This window comes from Mastomys coucha, unplaced genomic scaffold (assembly GCF_008632895.1).
Source record: "Mastomys coucha isolate ucsf_1 unplaced genomic scaffold, UCSF_Mcou_1 pScaffold6, whole genome shotgun sequence".
NCBI lineage: Eukaryota > Metazoa > Chordata > Mammalia > Rodentia > Muridae > Mastomys > Mastomys coucha.
In genome coordinates this window covers 97,159,693-97,167,435 of record NW_022196912.1, presented here as the reverse complement: position 1 = coordinate 97,167,435, position 7,743 = coordinate 97,159,693, and positions in this window count along the sequence as shown.

Below are 7,743 nucleotides of genomic sequence, written 5' to 3'. Positions count from 1 at the left end.
TGTTTTTGTTTTTTTGCTTTTTTTGGTTTTTTCGTTTTGTTTTGTTTTTCAGAATCTGTGGGACCACCAGAACTACCTTTGTACTAAACATGAACTTTGTTATAAAAAGCAAAGAACAAAAATGTATCCTGATTTCCAAAATATACCCTCGGCGGGGAACGAGGACTATGAACATACCTGGGCTACTCTCCGCCTTCTGTCGCTGTCTTCACCTCGCTCTTCCCTCTCTCTCTGGATCAGTCTCTTCCACCTTTCTGGTCCACTCAGGGAGAATACCTCATGAACCCATTCCAAATAACATCTCCCACGTCTGCAAAATATCTGAAGGAAAAGAGCCCAATGGTACCAGCTGTTAGAGAGGTGTCCGCCCACCTCCAGCCCAGTCAGCTGCAACGGGAAGTCTGGGTGGGGGCAAGCTCCAGAAAGTGGCGCAGAGGAGCCTGGACAAAAGTGTGGGGAGATGACAGGGCGATAGCTCTGGAGAAAGAAGAAGGGAGAATCACACTATAGATGCAGTGTGGAGGAATTACTTATGGCGAGGTTTCTGCTCCTGAGACTGTCAGATAGTTAAGAGAAAAATAGTATCTTCAATTTAAATTCATTTTACAGCACAATGGATGGAGCCCAAGGTAGTGGTAGCAACGGTGGGTTGACGGTTCAGGGCTCTATAATACAAGTATCCCTCAGGACCGCCTGACTCACAAAAGCTCTCTAGGATGGTGAATACTAATCATCAACCTGACAGGATTGAAAACCACCTCAGAGACAAATCTGTGGGCGAATCTTTGGGGGAGTTTCTACTTTGGAGTATTTGAAGGTGAGAAGATCCATCCTAACACTATGGTAGGAGACCGTAGGCTGGGGTCTTATCCTGAATGAAAAGAGAAATAGGCAAAACCGAGCTAAGCACCAGCCTTCCTCTCTTCCTGCTTCCTGATTGTGGATGGCATGAGACCAGACACCCACACTCCCACCTCAAGCCCTTGTCCTGCCATGACCGACTGTATCCACAAACTGTGAGGGTAGACTCTGCCTCTGTCAAGCTGATTTTGGGAGGTGTTCTGTCCCAAGCTGATTTTGTTACAGCAGTAAGAAAAGCCTCTTATATGTACATCTGTAGTCTTTGGGTGGGACTATTTCCAGTCTTGGAAGCAATGGAATCAGGCTAGATGTTGAATTCTTAGACAGTATTACTGTTCATATGTCTCCCTGGTATGTATGTAGCCACGATTTAAAAGTTACATTTATTTATTTGTATGTGTGAAGTTTTCATTTAATTATTATTGTGTAAGAGTGCGTGGTATGGGAAGGGCACGTGCCCCATGATGTGTGGAGAGGTCAAAGGACAACTTGCTGGAGTCGGCTCTCTCATTTTGTCATGCAGGTCCCAATGCTCAAACTCAGATCTTCTGGCTTAGTGGCAAGCACCATTAATGGCTGAGCCATCTCACAGGTGGGAGCTATTTATATACACCTAATCATCCCTGCATATGAAGCAGAAATAAAAGAGCAATTTGCTTTCATTTTTACAAAAAGATTGCATTGAAAGAGCAAGATCATTCTAAATTTCCCAAAAGATGGCATGACTTAATGACTGCTATCCTTTCTCTTCTTTCTACACTACTTTATTGTCCCTCCTGCAAACTCAGGTTATTTCATGGAAGAAACAGATCTCACTTTACAACAAGAAAAACCTTTAAAATAAGTCAAATCGCTTCTCAGGTGTTAGGATGGGTACTTCGATTTCTTCCCACCCTGCCCAAGAATTTTCACACTAGCCCATTATTTTGTTGTTAGTTTATCATAAAGTTCTTGTTAGTTATTTGGGGGAATCCATAAAACACTAGTAACATGATTTCCAGGTCCCTAAATCCAAATTTCTAAGTGCATACCGAATGGCTAACTTTTCACAGCTGTCTTTCCTGTTGCTCACAACCCTTTGTCTTCATCTCCCCCATATTTCTTTCTTTTCTTTTGCAGCTGTATCTTTGTATCGACCATGAAGGTGACAAAGAAAGAGAATGCATCTATCTTGTGTAATTTTCATTCAATCTTATGGTTCTAGCTGGTGTCACCATGGGAGATAGGATTCCTGGCTCATTTCCGTCTAACCCTGTTCTATCAGCAGCACACCTCTATCTGGTGGAGCCCTCCACTAAATCAAAAGAAAGAATTATGGGTGTCATCTTCCTTAGGTTCTAAATGCTAAAGACAATTCTCTTTGCAAGCTTCATGTCCTGAGGTTGGTCTGGCCCTCTGGTCTGCACTGCCTGAGAGCACCCACCGAATGGGCCACGGCATTTCTAGCAACTGCTGGCTATGATTTAAACAACAACAACAAAAAGGCGTGTTCACATTTGCGCCATCGAGCCCTAGTCAGGCGAGAATAGCTGTTAGGAAACAAGCTTATCTCTGGGGAGAGAGAGTGGGAGAGTTGCGTGCATGATACTACTCTCCCAAGGATTTTGTTCTCTTTTTTTATCTTTTGTAACAAATCACTCTAAATCTCATAGGCTTAAAACAGCCATCCATTGTAACCTGTGATTCCACAAGGGAGCCTCTCCAGGAGAGAGCCTCCTGTTCCAGGGACATCTTGCCGGGAGTCTGGAGGCTTCAGTAGGACACCTGCACCTCAGCAGCTATGGGCAGAACTGAGTGCTGCCGTGCTGCAGGCTAGCTTTTCCAGCCAGCCAGTCTTTGGATTAACCGGGCATAAAAGGTAGGGCTTCCAACGAGGAACAGAAGTGAAAGTCGAGTCTCTCCAGGCCTGAGCTCTGCCCTCGGCACATCTCACTTCTTCCATATTGTACCCGTCTCCTGTCTGTCTAGTAAAGAATATTCAGCCAGAGAAATTAACACACCCCTGGACACTAAGGAATGCACAGCCTTTAGGAGAAGCCAGTATACAATAGAGTTTTGTACAGTACACAAGCTTTCCACACTTCTACCCTGAATCAGCATACTTGTAAACTGTAGAATAAATTTTAGGAAAAGAATTTAAATTTAAGAAAGATTAGAATCTACTCTCTGATGATCTGTAGCCACTCATTCATATCTGCCTCTCGGACAGCATGGAAATGAATTATGATACCTGGAAGAGAACATATCAGGGGTGACTTCGAGGGAAAGCTATGGTGCATGCTATGAAGTTGTAGCTGGGGGCTTCGTGATTGCAGGCCGAATCCCACGTGACTCCAGGAGAGCAAGCATGCTCTTACCACTCTTAGGAAACTTGCCAATCACCCAGGAGAGAACGCTTGCCTTTGCAACAGATGGTTAGGATCGTAGTAGAAAGGTGGGACACTCACACTTCCTCTCCCTGGGAGAAAATGAAGGGAAGTGTGGTTTCTAGTTCAGAAGCCTTCCAGCTAGGACACTGCCTCACCACGAAGCACAGCCATGAGCCACGAAGCACAGCCATGAGCCACGAAGCCACCTAGCTTCAGAGACAGATAGGTCCCAACAGTTTACTGGCTGAGATTTCTAGCGAGAGTCTGAGAAAACATGCTTGTATTTTAACAGACAACTTGATTCTTGAGATAAAAGCATGATAAAGGCTCTGGCTGTGGGGAAGTTGGTTAGAGTTACTTCAGAGGGTGTTTCCCCCCAGGGATGTGTCCCTCAGATCACTGACCTCCAGATCATTCCCAGAATTCCTTGTTCTTGCGCATCTATGGGCTCTGCCCTGTTGCTCTCTTTATCAGGGACACCCAAGCATGCTGGGAAATAAATAAATAAATAAATAAATAAATAAATAAATAAATAAGGTAGTTGGGACCTGAGAAGTTGGGACCCTAGGAGCCTAACAGTTGGAAGATTCATGTCCCCAACTGTGTTGCTAGTGATGATGCCTGTAGTGGAGAGGAGGGACTGATCTGTGAGGACAAATGTTGAGGGTTGGGGGGCGGGCAGTGTGGACAGTAAATAAGCTTGGGACTAAACAGAGATGCCAAAGAGCCAGATTCCAGGCTGCTGACAGGGCAAGTAAGCAGGGGATGTGGGGATGCAGAGGATAGTCCATGGTCTTTAGCATCTATTCTGTGGTCATTATTGGATGATAATGAGCCTGCTATGGGAGCTGGGCACAACCAGGAGACCTCAAGAAGCCTGGCCCAGTGCCCATGTCTAAGGGCATTTCGGGGATGGTGAGCCATGAGCTTGACAGCATTTGATGGCCAATTTAGGACAAGTCTAGACAGGCTCTCATTAATGTCTTGGAAGCCAGTTTTTCTCATTCTAGCAACAGAAATGTCTTTGTTTGTTTCAAAGAATTCATAATAGATTCCTTTCCAAAAGCAGAAACTACATTTCATAGGAAAAACAAAAACAAAACCAGCCATGACAGCATCTACACGGTGCCCATTATATACAACATCCAGTGCCAAGTGGCTTCTGGTACCACCTCCTTGTAATCTTCTGTTTTAATGCATGTCTTGGGTTAGATATTATCTGAACTGTGCACTGTATGGATGACCCTTCGATAACATTAGATTTGTTGGAATGGGCAGTTAGAAAACAAGGGCTAGCATTATTCCACATGGTAAACTTTCTTCAGTTACGTTGTTGAATACTTGATTCGCCCTAGAATCATGAGGTTAGCTGGGGAAGAAGGAATAGACTGTATAAATCAGTTTCCTATAAATGGAATATAATGGTGTCTCCTTGCCCTCCACATTCTCCCCAGCAACCCCACTCGACCCATCTCTTATTGCCCATCTTTAATTCAGCTTCCTCGGTGGTGTTCTGTCTATACTTCTCACCACCCCTCATCCGGTGATTTCCCCCATCATCTCTTCTCAAATCATAATTTTCCCTCTCTTTTAATTATTTTTGGAACAGGGTCTTTTTACACTGTCCAAGCTGGTCTCAAACTCATGACTGAAAATGATCCTCCTGTCCCAGCCTATGCAGTAGCTGTATCTATGTGCATGCCACTGGACTGGACTTGACTTGCTATTTAGAAGCTAAAATGACAAGAGATAAGTCTAAAACAATCTTTATGGTGCTCAGTATACAATGACTAATAGCATTAGGCATTATTTACTTGTTATCGCTGAGCGTTCTATGCACGCCATTCCTCACAACTATCTTTGAAGGATGGTGGTACTGCTATCTCCACTTTGCTGATAAAGAGAATGAGCATTGCCTATATTAGTAATAAATGTAAGAGTTGAACCCAGGTATTCTGACTCTTGAGTCCCTATACTTAGCTACTTTTCAAAATAAAAGAAATATCCTTTATTAATGTTTTGTTTGTTTGTTTGTTTTAAAACAGGGTCTCTCTATGTAGCTCCTGATGTCCTAAAACTCACTATGTAGATGAGGATGGCTTTGAACTCACAGAGTTCTATCTGCCTCTGCCTCCCAAGAGCTGGGATTAAAGACCCATGCCACCACTCCTGGCTTTATCCTATAGTGAATATTTACTGTGTGTCTTACTGTTTTATTTCATCATGGCCGAGGCAACTTATCAAAGAAAACATTTAACTGGGGGCTTGCTTACAGTTCCAAAGGCTTAGTTCACAACCATTATGGCAGGAAGTGTGGTGGAAAACATGGTAGCAGGCAGACGGGCAGGCAGGCAGGCAGGCAGGCAGGCAGGCAGGCAGGCAGGCAGGCAGGGCACTGGCAGGAACTGAGACCGTACATCTTATCTGCAAGATGGAAGCATAGACGAGTGACTAGGCCTGGTGTGGACTTTTTCATCCTCAAAGTCCACTCCCCTATGACACACCTCCTCCAAAAAGGCCACTTCTCCTAATCTTTCTGAAACCATCCACCGAATAGGGGCCAAGCCTTCAAATATATATTAGCCTATGGGGGGTATGCTCATTCAATCACCACAGTGTGTATATATTATTGAGTAGAATCCATTCCATGTGTTAGTGCGTTTATTTAGCACAAAGTGTGTGCTAAAACTATATCTTAAGGATAAAGAAATTAGGAAGTAATGTAGGTTAAGAGCTTTGTGAAGATCATATAGCTAGGAGCTAGAACACACATTGGGATTAACTATGACTCTGTGTAGAGCCCCAAACTGCTGCCTAGAATAGTAAGGATGGAGTATGAGGACTCCTTAGCCCACTCTGGTAACACTGTCCATACACTAATATTCCTTGCTAAGACTATTGCTTCAGCGTCTTGTCTCTTAGTTTCTAATGTCTTAGTCACCCTCAGCTAATCTTAATCCCCAGACAGTCTTCAGATGGGATCGAACAGACCTTGCTGTCAGTCTGCTGGTGTGAATGCTATTACAGTGGGACATGTCCACTGCATCTTCTGCACACACATGCTGAGCTCTGTTCTCTCAGCGTGATACCAGTTAAGGTGTTCACGTCCATCCATCACGGGTGGGGAACATTAGCTTGGAATGCATCCCATGGCGAGTGACGGAGCTTGAACTGGAGTTCTAATTCTTCCACAGCAACAGTCAGACATGCATTGCTTTTGTGATTAGTTTCATGGATCAGTGATGCCAGAGCTGGGATTTCTGTGCTTTGGTTGGTCCTTGCCACTGATTCCAAGGTTCCAAGTTGGTCAAGGAACAATGAAGCACTATGCCTGTTCTGCCCTTTAACAGAAAATCAAGTCATTTCCCAAAACACTTCGATTCTGCCTCATGGTTATAGCTGGGTCACTCGTCGTCGACGACTGCAAAGGTGACAAGATGCCTGGATCATGATCGGCTATGATTTAGCTTAGTTATTTTGAGGGTTCACTCCTGGGCATATTGACTGCCCAGGACAAGGAAGAAAAAGAGCCAGGACACTGAAGGGATGTGCACCAGCATGTCATGGTCGAGCCTGAATCATTCATCTGTATCCTACACCCAAAGTCTGATTGCTTAGGAGTTAAATTAGTCTTCAGGCAGCATCATGTGCATGCCACCACAGCTGCCATCTCTACCTTCAGACAGCTGATTTCCATTCCAGATTCTCACTAGAACTGAAGTCAACTCATGAAGAGAACCATGAATTCACCTAGCTCCTGCCAGCCTCCTTCTTTGGACAGCATGCCAGACATAGTTTGCAACAATCTAAACAGATGTCCCCTACTTCACATTCACTCGTGAGCCCTAAGGACAGACACTGCCTGTTGCTCAGGTGCCCTGTCCATCCACTCCAGTGCTCTGCTTTGGACTTCTTGGCTTTGGAGTGTGAGCTTGGACTGAGTTATAGTCCCAGCTAATTCCAGCACAAGTCTCCTTTGTAGCTGAGAACTCCCTGCATGCGTTGATGCTCAAGCAACGCTGGTTAGGAATTCATGTTGAGTTTCTTTGAATATTTAAAGTCCCAAGATAATCAGCTGCTGTCACTAATAGCAGTGGCCATCTGTCAAGAGACGCTATTGAGGAAGTAGCCTCATTCGTTGGAGGTTGGTACAAGTCAACTTCGATGTTTTAGAGACAATATGGGCAGAAAAAAAGGAAGTTCTCATTTTTTTCAAGTTCTATTTTTACATAAAAAACGTTCACACATGTCAGATATTGAATAATGAAACACCACAACAGATAGTGAGGAAAAAAGAAACAGTGCAGACCTGATTATAGGTTGATACCATGTTCTATGTTGTTGATGTATTGATGACTAAAATTTCACACAGGAAGCTGGGCATGGGAGCACACACCTATAAGCCCAGGATTCGGTAGATGGAAGCAGGAGCTTCCATGATCAAAGTCACAGCAGGTTGGAGGTCCATCTAAGCTTCTTAAAACCTATCTCCAAACCAAAAATCACACACACA